Consider the following 17,970-nt stretch of genomic DNA (forward strand, 5'->3'; position numbering starts at 1 on the left):
ATAAGTCCAGGAAGCACAGAGAGTCCTGAACAACATGGATGCCAAGAGGACTATGCCAAGACACGTCATAATTAAAATGCCAAATATTAAACATAAAGAGAGAATCTTAAAAGCAGCAAGAGAAAAGATGTTAGTTACCTATGGAGGAGTTACCATAAGATTGACAGCTGATTTTTCAAAAGAAACTTTGCAGGCTAGGAGGGATTGGCAAGAAATATTCAAAGTTATGAAAAGCAGGGATCTTATCTATCAATATATCTATCTATCAACAACTGAATCTAAAAAACAAACTAAGCAAACAAGAATCATGGATTTGCATAGTGTCTTGATGACTGCCAGATGGGAGGAGTGGGTGAACGGTGAATGGGGATTAAGAAGTACATATAGTCCCAGAATAGCCAAGGGGATGTAAAGTACAGTATAGGAAAGGGAGTAGCCAAAGAACTTATACAAAAGATCCATGGACATGGACATGAACAATGGTGGAGGGACTGCTGGAGGGAGGTGGAGTTTGGTGCTGGGTAGAGGCAGGCAAAGGGGGAAAAATCAGGACACCTGAAACAGCATAATCAATAAAATGTATTTTAAAAAATTCTTTCTGCTTTGAGGGAACTCGAGGAAAGGCATATTTCTACACTGGAGCTAAAAGAAAAAGAAGGGTACAGATAAGTGCAAATACACAAGTACACACACACACACACACACACACACATAAGCATGGCTGGCAATTACGGCAGCAAACAGTAAGATACCTTCCTATGGAGAGAAGGAAAAGGTCTGGAGATAAAAGTCAGAGCTATAAATTGAGCTGTTATTTCCATTTGACTTTTTTTTACCCTTGCCCATCTTAAAGAACCAATGTGTAATTAGATTACATTAAGAAAACCGGCAGGTTCTCATCAGAGGTGCTAATAACTTCTCATAAGATTCACCTGTATTATCTTGTAATTTCTATGAAGTTTCACTTTCATTATTAAATTTTTTAATCAGGCTGGTTTATTTTTATATAAGGTGAAAGTTAGGATCTAATTTTATTTTTCTCTAAATCTTAATCATCCAAGCATTGTGTACTGAAGTAACTGGAATATTCCTAGTGATCTGCAATGCTACCTTTATGTACTTTAAACATGGTCAGATATCAGTATCTTTGCACAGTCTACCTAATCGTAACACACACAGTTCTATTCCCAGTATACTCATTCTATTAATTGCATGTACTTGTTCCACCTTATTACTAATAAAAGAAAACATGATGATTTTTGCATGAGCAATTTATAACAATGACATCATATACAAATTCAATAACTTTATATATGGTTTCTGGCACAAATCTAACTGACATCACCGTAACTTTGTAAATCTGCCATGAATCTCAGTACTAATGGTACTAAAATAGCACATTAAGTTTCTAAAACTTTATTTTTTAGAACGGTTTTAGGCTCACAGCAAAATTTAGCAGAAAAGTACAGAGTTCCTGAATATCCCTTCTTCCATAGTACATGCTTTTTTGATATAAATATTCTCCATGCACTGTTAGATTTTTAAAAATCTATGTTGAGCCATACACATAAATCAGTACAGATATATAGAGACTAAACAAAAGTTTGGTGAAATAGTTGGGCAATCAATGGAAAAACAAATATACAGTGACTGTTAAAAAGAATACTTTACTTTTGTTAAGAAACTATCTTCACTAATTACTAGAAAAGATTATTACACAGAAGCAAAAATAAACTTTTAGAATAATTTGAGCTCTTCACTATCTTGTAACTCTTAAGTAGAGTATTTACAGTGAAATATATTTTAACAAATACACATTTTAATTTGCATTAAGATGAAACAACATGAAAGCATAATCATGTTTTCACATAAATCAACTATTCACATAAATATTCATTACCTATTATGGACCAGACCCTGCTCTAAGTGATGAGACTGTAGCAGAATGAAACAAACAAAATCCCTAACCTCAAAGAATGTACTTTCTTGCACCAGGAACCCAGAATTAATCAAATAAGTACAATTAAAAGTATTTTGCTACTTGCAGTAAGGTGATTTTTTTAAGAATATGAGAATAAAAATATGTAAGTATTTGTTAATATTTAATAATTCAAATGGCAAGTACACCACAAAATTGGCAGGGGAGTAAGGAGAGGGTATTGTGGACCTTAACAGGGACAGAGGAAATATGATGTATGCATATGGGACAGGGATAAAAGCTATACTTCTTGCATATAGTTTTGCCTCAGAGATAGGACTATGGAACCATTTTTTAAATTACAAAACAAAATTAATCTTTAAATGTAATCACAAAGTTAAAAGTTAAGTTAAACAAATTAACATAACTGTATTTTCTAGTTAGAATGTAATCATACAGTTAGGCATTATCTCCACTGACTCTCACTATATATCCCTAGTGGAATATAACCCATGAACGACAAAAAAAAGAACTCATTAAAAAAGAGCATTAAACTGTTTTCAATAAACATATCATTGGTGTTTATGTTAGCAATGTTATGCTGAGCCTATTGTGTACACATTGTGTGATAAATCTAGTGAGTAACTATGCTGGCATGGTTAAGCACTAAGAGTTTCCATGTGATTGTAGGAAGATAAAGAGGTAAAATCCCTGTACTAAGTTAAAAACCCTGTAGTACTAAATTTGTCTCATTAAGTATCAAGCTGAATTCTCGGTGTATATCATCTTTTAAAAAAATTCCTAGTTCTAGTCATGGAAAAGACAAGAAAAAATGACCAAGAGCACTACTAGCACCTTGATTGTGGTCTGCCATGTATTCTTTTCCTCCTATAAAAGAAATCAAGGCTTCTTAGGAAATGGTTGAAGAAAGTGGAATTCTGAGGCCAGAGATGTACAAGCTGAGCCTGGAACAACTTATCACAGAATAAAGCAAAAAAATATCAGAGACTACTAAGGCTGGGCTACAAGGATTAAGGTGCAAGCTAAAATTAGCTTCCACTGATCAAATATGGGACAATTTAAACAACGACAAAATACATCATAATAGCCTGAAATGCATTTAAATTAATATGTTCATGATACTACACACATACTCATCTACCCACTTAGCTCTGCCCACCCCCCAACATTCTTCTATCTCCTTTGAAGGACTCTTGGAAACTAATTATTTCTGGAAAGCTATAAATGAAGGTAAAGAACCAACATTTATCCTGTCTTCCCTATAGACAACCAAATGACCGATGTATTAAAATTTCCCTTTAAGAAGCATTCCAACTAATGAAAACAAACCAAAATTGTGGTTGTTGGAGAAGAAAAAATGCTAAATCATTGTCCAAGTTTAGTAAGAACAGATGAGATTGAGTGAGTACACAAAGAATTCACATTCCCAAGGAGCATAGTGAACCCATGGTAACAGGAGAGAATACAGAGTTTATGGACACAAATGCAGGTAAATGAGTCCCCAGTGGTTACATGGCCTCTGTTTAGGAGAAAGGCAAATCCTTGGGCATCTTCCCAGGCCTACTGAATGAGAAATTCTCAGTGGGCCATGTCACCTGTGTTTTGACAAGTCTTCCAGGTGATTCTGATGCACACAAAAGACTGAGACCAGTGGACCATGAAGAGCTAATGTAAGGTTTTGAGTAGGGAAAGAGAATAAAAAAATACCGAGTTCTAAAATGTGTTAGTCAAGTAATAATGGTCAAAATGGACTTTAAAGGAAGAAAATAGCAATAGGAAGGCCACTTAGAAATCAAATCATAAAAACAAAACAAGTAACTCAGAGGAGGGCAAGAAGCAGCACTGAGCCAGAGTTTTAAGTAAAACAGTGATACCATCAATAAAAATAACAACACAGTTCAGGACAGACAGGAAACAAGTTTTTAAGAGAGTCAGTGAGTGCCCTGGCTGGTATGATTCAGTGGACTGAGCACCAGCCTGCAAACTGAAAGGCTGCCACTGCGATCCCCAGTCAGGGCACCTGCCCGGATTGCGGGCCAGGTCCCCAGTTGGGAAGGTGCAAGAGGCAACCAACCAATTGATGTTTCTTTCTCCTTCCCTTACCCTCTCACTTAAAATAAATAAATAAAATTTTTTTTTAAAAAAGAAGTCAGTCAGTAATTGATTCAGCCTAAAACTTTCTAGACAAGAAAGCAGGGAGAGACAGCAATGTAGTTTTTTAGAATTTAGGACAGAGTTGGAGATCCTAGCATACAAAAAAATGTAAGAATGGAAGTCAGAATTGAACATATAGAGAAGTGATAATTAAAGCCATAAGCCTAAATAAAGCTTCCTACTTGAAAGAAGGAAAAGAGGCCCAAAAGACAAAAATCTTATGAAACAGACTTCTAGTTTCTGGTTCCACATGTAAGGAGCTTGCAAGTTGCCACTTCATTCTAACCAGTAAAAAATCTGAACCGACTAAATAGTAAAAAACTCTTCTTGGATCTATTAGAGAAGGGAGGACACAGAATTAACTGCTGCCAATGCAGGGGTAGAAAAATATGAACTGTAATTGACAAACTGCAGGGAAATCTAAGAATTACAAACTCCAGGGATATCCAGTCGAAAGGAGGGTATAGAGGCTCAGAATGAGTCACCCCAAAATGTACCTCTGAGGTATGTGATTTTGAACTAAAGGCAACAGAAACCCTGCAGACTCAGGAGAAATTTCTGCCCACCCCCCTTTAACTACCTAGAAGAATTTGAATCAAGAGGCCTTGCCCATGGTAAAAGATTACTGAAGAAAAACTTTGTTCACCTATGTATATGGTGAGGCAAACTCCTAATTACTGAACATTTATTTACCCTTCTTCTCATCCTGCAATGACCCTCTGAAGCCCCAAGGTGTTTTACTTCTTTAGTTCAGAATGCCATATGTACCTCACTTTTCCTCTCTGTCTCTGACTCTCTCATGTATGTGGTAGTCCCATGTGCACGCACGTAATTAAATGTTTTTTTTTTCTCTTGTTACTGTCTCATGCAGATTTAATTATAATATAAGGCCAGCCTAAAGAACTTAGGAGGGCAGAGGAAAGTTTCTTCCTACCTGACAAGAACCCCCACCATACTGTGAAATTTACCGTCAGGAACTTGACCAGTTTTCCACAGCAAATATTGAGGAGAAGAAAAAAATCCCTTCCTGTTTCCAACAAGGGGAGGGAAAAAATGAACCATTTCAAAATACTCCATTTTTAATTTATTCTTGTGTGTGATATAGAAGGCAGTGGTCTATTTTCATTTTTCTGCACATATCTGTCCAATTTCCCCAACACCATTTATTGAATAAACTATCTTTAGTCCATTGTATGTGCTTGCTTCCTCTGTCAAATATTAATTGGTTATAAAGGTGTGGGTTTATTTCTGGGCCCTCTATTCTGTTCCACTGATCTAGGTGTCTGTTTCTATGCCAGTACCAGGCTGTTCTGATAACTATGGCCTTGTAGTATAGTTTCGTATTAGACAACATGAGTCCTCCAACTTTGTTCTTCTTTTTCAGGATTGCTGTTGCTATGCAGAGCCTTTTGTGGTTCCATATAAATGTTTGAAATATTTGTTTTAGCTCTGTGAAATATGTCACTGGAATCATACATGGTAAGAACTGATTTTCCATCAATAGATGAGTGGATTAAACAAGTATGGGGCATTTACACAATGAAATACTACTTGGCTATAAAAAAGAAGAAAGTTTTACCCTTTGATACAGTATGGATGGACCTGGAGAACATTATGCTAAGTGAAATAAGCCAGTCAGGGAAAGACAAATACCATACGATTTCACTCGTATGTGGAATCTAATGAACAAACTGAACTAACAAGCAAAACAAAGACAGACTCATAGATAGAGAGTAGATGACAGCTAACTGGGGGGGTGCAGTTTAAGAGGTGGAAGGATGGAGGAAAAAGGACTCATAGACATGGACAACAGGGTGGTGATTGCTACAGGGAGGTGATTGCTGTAGGGAGGGAGATATAAGGGGACTAAATAGTAATGGAAAAAAATACAATACAGATTAATTTTTAAAGGCAACTCCAGATGGCTCTGTTCCTCTAAACAAGGCCTGCCCTCAGGGGAAACTAGTTACCCAGAGCCTACCCTGCAGGCATATTATCAGAGCCTAACTGACCAGGGGAAATACTCAACTCTACCAGGTTCTATCCTTCCAGTGGGAGAAGGGAAATACCCAACTCCAGCTCACTCTAGCCATCCCGTCTCACCTCAGGAAGAAGAAAAAACAAAAACTACGGAACACCAATGAAGTTTATAGTCCAGAGACAGAGGCTCACTGAAAAAACACAAGGCATAATAACAAGAATGTAGAACACTTTCCCCTCCCACACCTCACCTCCTTATTACTAGAAGCCTATTTATGGCAGTTCCTTTTGCCCCATACATCATGTGCAGCTATGCAGAAGAAAATTACATGGCATACCAAAAGGCAAAAAACACAATCTGAAGAAACAGAACAGGTATCAGATCAGACACAGCAGAGATGCTGGAATTATCAGACCAGGAATTTAGAACAACTGTAACTAATATGCTATGGGCTTCAATGGATAAAGAAGGCAGTACATAAGGACAGGCAATGTAAGCAGACTGATGGAAATCCTAAGAAGGAACCAGAAAGAAATGCTAGAGATCAAACACACTGTAACAGAAATAAAGAAATTCTTAATTTAGTAGACTGGGCTTATTAGTAGACTGAATACAGCTGAAGAAAAAATTTCCGAGGTAACTAACAAGCAAAGCTGAACCAGACACATGGAAACATGGAACAGACTGACAACAGCCAGAAGGGAGGGGGACAGAGATAATGGTAGAAAGAAGGGGAAGGGACTAGTCAAAGAACATGTACGAATGACCCATGGACATGGACAACACTGTGGGGATTGACTATGGGAGTGGATTGGGTGGAGGACAGCAAAGGGAAATCAAATGGGACAACTGTAATAGAATAACAAAAAATAAAATAAAATATTAAAAAATTTTCTGACCTAGAAAATATACCAACCTAAACCTCAAAAACTAAAAAGCAGAGAGAACAAAGATGAAAAAAACACATGACAAAACATCCAAGGACTATGGGACAACAACAAAAGTATAAGATGTGTGTAATAAAAATACTAGAAGAAAAGAAAACGATAAAGGAACTGAAGAAATACCTGAAACAAAAATAACTGAGGGTTTTCAGGGCAGTAAAAATACTCTGTTTGATATTATAAAGATGAATATGTCATTATATATTTGTCCAAACCAACAGAATGTACAACACCAAGAATAAACCCTAAAGCAGACTATGGGCTCACTGGTTAAAAACGAAAAGAAAAAGTACCAATCTAGGTGAGTGATGCTGATAAAGAGAGATACTATGCATGTGTTGGGGTATAGGGTATATGGAAAATCTGTTTCTCCATCTCAATTTTGTTGTAAACCTAAAAGTGTTCTTTAAAAAAATTGAGTTTTAATAAATAAATCTTATGTAATACATACACTTAAGGGTGCAAGAAATGCAAGAACAATAAAGAAATCAGAGAAGTGATCAGAAGCAGGAAGAAGAAAAATCAAGCAAGCACATTTCAAAACTATCTATCCCCCACAACACCATACTTGAGTCAGACTTTATTATTCACTGCTGCATAACTTGGTACCTCTATGTTCTTGCTTTAATGCTTTTCCTCTACCCTGACCTACCTTCATCTTGGAATGTCCTACCTACCATCTACACCTGTGAAAATCAGACCCATTTCCAAAAGTCCATCTCGAGCACATCTCCTACACAAGTTTTCCTGGATACCCCAAAAAACAGATGTGCACTTTATCTTCTGAAACACAGGAGCACTTCCATGATTCGTGTGTATTCCTAGTATATAATCTGTCATAATAGGAGGGGCCCCCAAAAACCCTGAATTATCTTCTGGAGGGCAGGCCCCTTGTAGTACATGCTTCCCCCTTCTAGGTGGGTGTTCTAGGAACCCATCTGTATCAGTGTACCAGCTGGCATTGTTGTGAGAGGATTCAGTGAATTTTTTTTGAAGACTCAGAGTGTTTGCCCATTTCATGATGGGTGATTTACAAGCGTACCTGCCCACACCACACTAACTGTTCAGTTTTTGACCCCAAACAGCATGATCCCCAAGCCCCACCCTCACTATTCACCCAATCTCATCCCAAGATACCTTCTGTTTGTTTCCCTAAATGAAAAAAGTCCTCAAAAGGAAACATTTTGCTAACATGGAAGAGGTGAAACAAAAAAAGGTAGAAGCACTAAAAGGCATAGAAATCAATGAGTTCAAAAACTGTTTTGAGCAATGAAAAAAACTCTTGATAGGTGTGTATTGCATCAAATGGAGAGTACTTTGAAGCTGCCTAAAGTTTAAACATGGAACAATAAATAAACATTTTTATAAATAAATTTCAAATTCTGGAGGTTCCCCCTCATATGCCTTGTATTATATATCTATGGCATTACGCGGCCCACTACATGGTTAATTCAAGAAGGTCTAAGCTCATATTTTTTCATTCTGCCCCATATTTAGTATGGTGCTGTACACATAAGTAGGAACTTAAAATACTAGGTGTGTCTTGTTTTTAATTGGTCAACAACGCCCTTAGTCAAGAATGTAGGCATATTTCCCAAGCCCTTGAGGGAATCAGGAAAAATAAAATGAAAACTAAAACAAAACAGAAATCAACTCTTTGATTTTTTAAAATAATTTTACACCCTGACCCATATGGTTCAATTGGTTGGGCACAGTCCCTGAGACCGAAAGATCACAGGTTTGATTCCCAGGAAGGGTACATGCCAACTTGCAGGTTTGCTCCCAGTCAGGGTGCCTGTGAAAGGCAACTGATCAATGTTTCTCTCACATCGATGTTTCCCTCCCTCCTTCTCTCTCTTTTGCCCTCTCTCTAAAATCAATAAGCACAGCCTTGGGTGAGGATTAAAAAAGGTTTTTAAAATTCCTTAAAAATTCCCATATCTCCTTGGCTAAGACCTGAAAGAAATTTTAGCTACTTATGGGATATAATGTCTTTTTTAAAAGGTCAGTTAGCAAGGATGAGCGATTAAAATGAAATGCTGTAAATATTCTTTTAAATTATTTTAAACACTTTCAAAATCAAGGTAAAATATTTCTTCAGTTTAAAAACACAGTGCTCTTTATCAATTGAGTCTCCAGTTTCATCCCACAGACCTAACAACACTGTAGGAAGGTCAGGGGGTGGTCAGAAGCAAGTCATCCACACTTGGCTGTAAACCTCAGTCTCTTCATCTCAAAAAAAAAAAAAAAAATCACTAAAGAGAATGGAAGACAGTATAAATGCTTCATAAACCATGATGCTACAACCAACACACAAACGAGGTTACCTAGGGCTAAAAGCAATTCACCTCACAACTCTCTGACACAGCACAGTACCTTACCTTAAACTGCGAAAAACAGCTTTCTAGAGCACAACAGCCTTCTGAAGACCATGTGATCAGTAACTGCAACACTAAGTCCTGGGAGAAATTCTGGCAGGCCAAACACTAAATAGGTCTATGGGAAAATTTAGACTATTACATAAATGATAGTCTGATGTGAAAACTTGGGAAAGCCAGGAAACTTACTATTAAATTTTTTTATTCTAAAAATAAAAGAAAGGGTGGATGAGTGTTATTTTATCTGGAGAGCATTATGCTCAGTGAAATAAGTCAGGAAGTGAAAAACAACCATATGATCTCACATATAAGTGGAACCTGATCAACAAAACAAGCAAGCAAAATATAAACAGAGACATTGAAATAAAGAACAGACTGACAGTAATCAGAGGGGAGGCGGGCAGGAATAATGGGGAAAAGAAAGGGAATAGTTGTCAAGGAACATGTATAAAAGACCCATGGACAAAGCCAAAGGTGAGGGGTAGGATTGAGGCTGGGAGGTGGGGTGGGAAATGGAGATAACTGTACTTGAGAAACAATAAAAAATTACTATAAAAATATTAAGCTATATTATTTCTAAAAACTAAAAAAAGGCACCAAAAAAGTACTTAACTCTAAGAAAAAGGAATAAAAAAAAAAACCTAAGTCTCTGCCATGTTACTAGAAAAACTGTACTACATAAAAAGACTCAGGGTGATAAATTAAACTGAAATAGATCTAAGCTTTACTAATAGTTCAAACCTTTGCACAACATGTAAGTCAATTTAATAACAACTTAGTGAAGGAGCAAGATCCAGATCAAGGCAAGTACAAATGGAAAGCAGTCTGTGATAAGACATACAGCAAAGTACTTACAAAGCCTTATTTGCTTGGGACAGTCCTCAGATACACCCATTGGCCTGGTGTAATTATTAATAGCACCCTCTTTTACTCTCAATATTATTCTAGTTTGGATGATGAATTGTGCAGTCACCCTATCTATAATGACAACAACATATAGCACAGAGTTAATGGTACAGTAAAGGTACAATTTTATTTAATTCATTCGTGAAATGGAAATAAACAGGTTCTGTACCCACCCCAACTCACAGGTCTTTAGAAGATGAGCCAATATGTGAAATGTGCTAAACTCTCACAAAAATATATTACATAAGTGCAGTGCCATGCTGGGACCCTGAAAAGGCCCAGGGAGGAAGGGGGAGGAGAGGAGCAGGACTGGCAGTGCTGTCAGGCCAGAACTGAAGGAGCACAGATGCAAGACCTGATTCACACTTCTACTCCTCTGCCTGCTTCCAGGCTGTAACAGTATTTAATATGAAACTCCTGATAAGGTAAATTAAAAACTGATGAAACAGGAATGAGAAACAATTTTTAATGAAAAACTGTATATATCTAATTTTTTTCAATTACAGTTGGCATTCAGTACTATGTTAGTTTAAAGCATCTAGCATGGTGGTGAGATATTTATCTAACTTACGAAGTGATCCCCCAGCAAGTCCAGTACCCACCTGGTAACATATAATCATCACAAAAAACTGACTTTATTCTCTATACTGTACTTACATCCCTGTGGCTATTTTGTAACTGCCCATTTGTACTTCTTAACCCCTTCATCTTTTTCATGCAGTCCCCCAGTGCTGCTCCTATCTAGCAATCACCAGTTTGTCCTCTATGAGTTTGTTTCTATTTTTTTCATTTATCATGTTTTTTAGAATCCACATGTAAGTGAAATCATACATTTGTCTTTCTCTGCATGACTTTTTTCACTTAGCATAAAACAATCTAGATCCATCCATGTTGTCAAAAATGGTAAGATGCCATTCTTTTTTATGCCCAAGTAATATTTCATTGTACATATATACCACATCTTTATCCAATCATCTACTGATAGACATATCTTGGCTATTGTAAATAATGCTGCAGTGAACATATGGATGCATACATCTTTTCAAATTACTGTTTTGGATCTCCTCAGATAAACACCCAGAAGTGGGACTGCTGGGTCATACAGTAGTTCTATTTCTAACTTTGTGAGGAACCTCCATATTACTTTCTATGGTGACTGCAATACCCACTGACATCTTAGTTGCAGCTTTGTGTGAGACCCAGAGCCAGAAGATCCAGCTAAACTACACCTGGATTTCTGACCCACAGAAACCATGAGGTGATACATGTGTATTGTCAACCACTACATCTGGGAGAAACTTGTTTCACAGCAATAGATAATTAATAAATAGGTTAAATTTTTAACTGAGAACATGAAAAAACACATGAATTTATTCCTTTAGAAACAATACTCTACATAATTCAAAACTCACTGATTCTATTTTTTTAACTATTTTGTTTTTTTCTAACCTTACTTCTGCCTATTTTCATAAGTGACTCTCCTTGTTTCAGATATAGATATATCTGTAATGTTAACTAAGTTCTCTGAAGTGTCTAGACAAATGATGTCAAAGGTTTTCAGGCAGAACAGCTAACATAAGAAAAACTGAAATATCGGGTACAATGTTTTTCGTGTAAGTTGATCTTAGAGTTGACTATACATCAAACCAACTAATAGGAACAAAAACTCTAAAACTGTTCTGAATGACATAAATGAAAGGTGTGAATGGGTTAAAAAAAGAAAAATTAGAAAAAGAGAAGGAAGTTTTTAAAATTTAAAGAAAAAAACAAAGCTTATACACACAAGAAACCATAAATTTTTCCATCACAAAGCAGATAATAACAATGTGAATTCTCACCGACTCCTACTGCTGTGCTCAGAGCAGCAACGCCCTTCATTTCTCTTATTAAAATTATTTGTTGATCAAGTACCCATACTTTCCAAAGTATCTTCAATATTGATAGAACATGCAAAGTGGACAGTAATCAGCAACTCGATCTAAAGAGGTCACAAATTCCAGGTATACAGACATCTAATCTTTTTTTATCATGGGACAAAAGATAATGACCTAGAGAACAAAAGCTTTCCAGCTTGTTCCTAATCTGAAATACTCCTAAATCCTCCAATTTGTGTTACAATTGCTCTGGAAAATCGTTAGATATTTACTCTCTCATTTGTCCTACTAGTGCATACTTTAATTGTGACCTTCTTAGTGAGGCCTACCATGACCACCCCATTTAAAATTAGTCACCCATCATCTAGCTGACCTGATCCCACTTTCCCAGCTTACTGAGTTTTTTGTTTAGTCTGCCTTCCCTTAGCACCCACAGAACATTAGCTTAATGGCTGAAAGACTGATATGAATATTGTCTGTTTCTAACATACTGCAATATATATTTGAGTACCTGGCATATAATAGACCCTCAAGTATTAGCTCTATATTAAATGAATGAATAAACTAGAAAAGTAAATTCTTTATCATATGATCCCCCCCAAAAAACATACAAAAACAAAAACAGAGGGCTCTAAAGAGGAAAAAAATTAAATTTTCAAACAGCATTTTAAAGTGCTAAATTTTTTCCAAATTTTACAAAAAGCAGTATTTCAAACCAATAATTACAACAAGAAATAAAGTATTTTAAATGTTTACTAAGGTTTCCTATTAAAACTGTGAAGTCTTCTAATTATGGCTGCTAGAAGTCCACAATAGTATTACTATTTAGTACTGCTTCTTTAAAAAAGAGACACTTCTACAGAAAATACAAACCTAGATGTAGCTACACTGAACTGAAAGCACCAAACCAGTCCAAGAACTACATAATTAATAACTCATTCCTTATAGCCCACAACACACCACAGCTTCTAGAAAAGTGCTGTCTAACAGAAATAAACTATAATCTATATATGAACTATATGTGTGACTTTAAGTTTTCTAGAAGTTACATTAAAAAGCAAAAAGAAACAAGTAAAACTAATTTTATATTATACTTCAGGTAATCCAGTATGTCCATAAAAAAATATATTTCCTACTATAATCTGACCAGGAATCAAATACTATTTACTTTGACCGACCGACTGGTCTACTGGGTGACACTCCAACTAACTGAGCTGCACCCATGACAGAAGTGTCTTTTGCCCTTAGTTTATGCTAATTAGACTACCGAGGGTTGGTCTCCTAACATAGCTGCAGGATGGGACTGGTCCTCAGAACTGAGTGATTAAGGCTGGAACTTTCAGTCCCACCCACCTGACCTCTGGGGAAACTAAGGTTTATTAAAATAAACTCTTGAACTTTGAGATCATAGCACTTTCAGGTTGGTGAGCACACGGAAGTACTGAGAAGATGACATGCCCTTCCTCCCACATCTTGTTCTAAATATCTCTCCTATTTGGTTGTTCTGGAGTTGTATCCTTCATAGAAAAACAGGAACTGTAAGTAAAGTGTTTTCCTGAGTTTTGTGATCCATTCAAGCAAAACATCAAATCTGAGAAGGGATTGTAGAAACCCCCAATTACGAGCAGGTTGGTCAAAAGTACACATGGCCAGAGACTTTTGACTGGCATCTGGAGTGGGGCCAGTCTTGTGAAACTAAGCCCTTTAACCTGTGGGATCTGACACTAATCCAGATAGACACTGTCAGAATTAAACTAAACTGTTGGGCACCCCACTGGCGTTGGAGAATTGAAGTTGGAGAATTTGATTGGTGTAAGAAAACATCCCAAAGTAGTAATATTTATAACTTCATATATCAATAACAAAAGTAATTTCTATTATGTAGACTTTTTAAATAATCTAGCTTTATTCTAGGCGCAAAATTAACCAATCTCAGTAAGTTAATTATTATTAACTCTTGAACTGTGGCTATCTACAACTATTCCATCTTCAAAAGTGAAAATGTGTACCAATCTTTTCAAACACTTTATAACACTAAAACTCTTAATTAAACATATATGCTCTTCCAGTCTCACTTCTCCCCACCCCCAAATAATCCCTCAGCATTAAAACAATGTAAGCAATAATTAGGTCCTCAAGTAACACCAATGTCAAAGGAAAGTGAAGAACTACCAGCCTAATAACTTAAAACTATGCCCTCTCAGCATGGTACCACAAAGTTGAATGTTAAAAGTTATCTCCAACTTTACTGTTGGACAAAGTTATAAAACTACACATACCATCCACATACTAAATACTAAATACTTCAAAGTTGGCATGGAATTGTTTACAAAACTAATACAGTTATACTATAAATGACTAAGAAAATGTACAATATCTTTAAGAAAAGCTACTTAGACTTGAAAATAATTTTGTCCATAGAAAGTACTTAATATGCTAGTAAATATTTATTCCATAATTTATAGATATTGTAATAATTTAGACTAATAGAATCTGTTAGTGTATTTAATAGTTATTTCTTAAACAATTATACTGACAACAAAATAAACCACTTAGACAATCTTGAGACTATTAGAAAGAACAATTCATCACTAATAATCCAGAGTATTATTACTGAAAGTAATCTTAAAGCTTGGGGGTGTGTGTGTGTGTGTGTGTGTGTGTGTGTGTGTGTAGGGAGAAAGTAAAGAAATGCTGATGATGCTGAAAGAATGAGGACTTCCAGCCAAGATGGAGGTGTAGGTAGAAACACTGCACTTCTTCACACTACCAAATTTAAGGACAACCAAGATTTAGAAACAAAAACACAACCAGAACGGGCAGAAAACTAAACTGTACCAAAGTCCAACAACAATGAACCATTTATCCAGACTGGTAAGAGGGGCGGAGTCTGTGGCCTGCAAAGGGGCAGGAAAAGGTGGTGGTCAGCAACCAGGGCGGGGAGGAGGAAACCAGCAAACCTAATAAAGCGCACAGGTTGTTGGCTGACCAAGGACACACATTTGCACACAGATAAACCAGGCAAAAAATGGGCAGTGAGACAAACCACACAACCCAGGGCCCCAGCAATGGGAAATAAAGACTAAAAGCACTGATTGAAAAGGTGCTAGTTTGTGGGAAGCGGCAGAGGGTTGAGGTGCCGGGAGAAGACTCCCGGTCTCACAGGAGAGTTTGTTGGAGAGATCCACAGGGTCCTAGAAGTACACAAGACCACCCACCCAAGAAGCCACACCAGAAGGGTTCAATTTGCTTGTGGAAAGCAGCAGAGGGGACCAAAATCCAAGAGAGAGCGCAGAAAACACCATTGCTCCCTCTCTGACCCTGCCCCTACAACCCAGCGACTGGGTTGCCCCACCCTGGTGAACACCTAAGCAAAAACGGGAAGCAAGACAAACCATGCAACCCAGGGCCCCAGCAACTGGAAATAAAGCCTAAAAGCACCGACTGAAAAGGTGCCTGTGTGGAAAGTGGCAGAGGGGACTGAAATCCAAGAGAGCAGGGAACAAGTGCCATAGCTCCCTCTCTGACACCGCCCTCACATACACCAGCGAGGTGTTGTCCCGCCCTGGTGAACACCTAAGGCTCCACCCCTCATACATAACAAGCACAACCTGACCAAAAATGGCTCAATCAGAAGAACAAATCAAAGCCCCAGATCCAATACTTTTAAGCGACCAAGAGATAGCCAACCTATCAGATACAAAGTGCAAAACACTGGTGATCAGGATGCTCACAGAATTGGTTGACTTTAGTCGCAAATTAGATGAAAAAATGAAGGCTACACTAAGTGACATGAAGAAAAATGCACAAGGAACCAATAGTGATGAGAAGGAAAGTGGGACTCTAATCAATGGAGTGGACCAGAAGGAAGAAAGAAACAACCAAACAGAAAAAAAATAAAGAAACAAGAATTTAAAAAAATGAGGAGAGGCTTAGGAACCTCCAGGACATCTTTAAACATTCCAACATCTGAATTATAGGGGTACCAGAAGGGAAAGAGGAAGAGCAACAAATGGAAAACTTATTTGAACAAATAACAAAAGAGAACTTCCCCAATCTGGCAAAGGCAATAGACTTCCAGGAAGTGCAGGAAGCTCAGAGAGTCCCAAAGAAGGTGGACCCAGGGAGGAACACAGCAAGGCACACTATAATTACATTACCCAAGATTAAAATGAAGGAGAGAATTCTAGATGCAGTAAGAGATAAAGGGACAGCCACCTATAAAGGAGTTCCCATTAGACTTTCAGCGGATTTCTCAAAAGAGACCTTACAGGCAAGAAGGGACTGGAAAGAGGTATTCCAAGTCATTAAAGGCAAGGACCTACATCTAAGATTGCTCTATCCAGCAAAGCTGTCATTTAGAATGGAAGGGCAGATAAAGTGTTTCTACAATAAAGTCAAGTTAAAGGACTTCATCATCACCAAGACCTTACTACATGAAATGTTAAAGGGACTTATCTAAGAAAAAGATAAAGAATATGAACAGTGAATGGACAGCAAACTCACAGTTATTAACAACCACACCTACATTAAAAGCAAACTAAGTGGACTCCTAAAACAGGAGCGGACCCACAGAAATGGAGATCACATGGAAGGTTAGCAACATGAGAGTGGTAGGAGGAGGTGGGGGAGAAGGTACAGAGAATAAGTAGCATAGACAGTAGGGAGAAAATAGACAGTGGGAGGGCAAGAGTAGTGTGGGAAATGTAGAAGCTAAAGAACTTATGACACATGGACATGAACTAAAGTGGGGGAATGTGGGGGGTAGGAGGTGTGCAAGGTTAAGGGGAATGAAGGGGGGGAAATGGGACAACCGTAATGGCATGATCAATAAAATATATTTAAAAAATGAATGAATTACTAAATATAATAAAATGACCAACAAATGACAAGTACTTTTTGTTGGTTTCCAGTAATAGTGAAACTCAATAACCCATCAATTCATTTCATTCTACCTGATGACAAAGTATATTTAAATACTTCAAATACTTTTTAAGTATTGAAAACACAGCATAAAATAGGATTATCCTATCATCTGTGGTTCTACAAATGAATGAAATAAATTGGACTATTTATAACCAGAAGCCGTGATTCCAACAATAATGTCACTGGGCTCTAAATACTAAAATGATTTAACCACAATGAGAAGAGAGAATCTCAAAAAGCACAAGTCAGTCAGAGACATTAAATATAAAATGAAAGTTAATATCTGATCTAATAAGCACTAAGAAATCACTATTAAGTTTTCCAGCCAGAGAAAAATATTCTCAAAGTGATATTCAAATGGATTAGATGGGGAAAATTTAGAGGTGATAATCTAGACACAAGATAATAAATACCTAGATCAGCAATTTTCAACCATTTTCATCCCATGGCACAAACAAACTAATTACTAAAATTCTGTGGCATATCAAAAAATGTATTTTTTGCTGACCTGACAATAAAAATAATTTTGATTAACTCATACCAAATAGCTATTGCTGTGTTGGCTGTTGTCAGGTTTTTTTAACCAATCTAAAGAAAAAGAGATCAGTGCTCCTGACTAGTCAGGTATTGCATGTTTTAAAAATTTCTATCACATGGAGAGAGATGGAGAGAGACTCTGAAGGATAAAAGGGCATCTTAAATATTCCAGCCCCAGCAGAGCTCCCAACTGACTGGAACTGCCACAGGGACCTCAGCCCCAATTCAGGGATACAGAAAAGGTGTCAGCTAAGCAGTCAACCAAGAAAATCAGAAGAAATAATAAAGTGTTATATTTTAAGCCATTAACTTTGTGGGAATAGAGTCAGAA

The 17,970-nt window shown here is 37.0% G+C and overlaps 1 protein-coding gene across 2 annotated transcripts in view; it reads right to left on the bottom strand.

Moving 5' to 3' along the window:
- Nucleotides 1-17,970, bottom strand: part of STIM2 (stromal interaction molecule 2) — a 135,084-nt gene that overhangs the window by 64,818 nt on the left and 52,296 nt on the right. The window lies entirely within an intron of this gene.

Source organism: Artibeus jamaicensis, unplaced genomic scaffold (genome assembly GCF_021234435.1).
Source record: "Artibeus jamaicensis isolate MK-2021 breed Jamaican fruit bat unplaced genomic scaffold, CSHL_Jam_final contig_76, whole genome shotgun sequence".
Taxonomy (NCBI): Eukaryota; Metazoa; Chordata; class Mammalia; order Chiroptera; family Phyllostomidae; genus Artibeus; species Artibeus jamaicensis.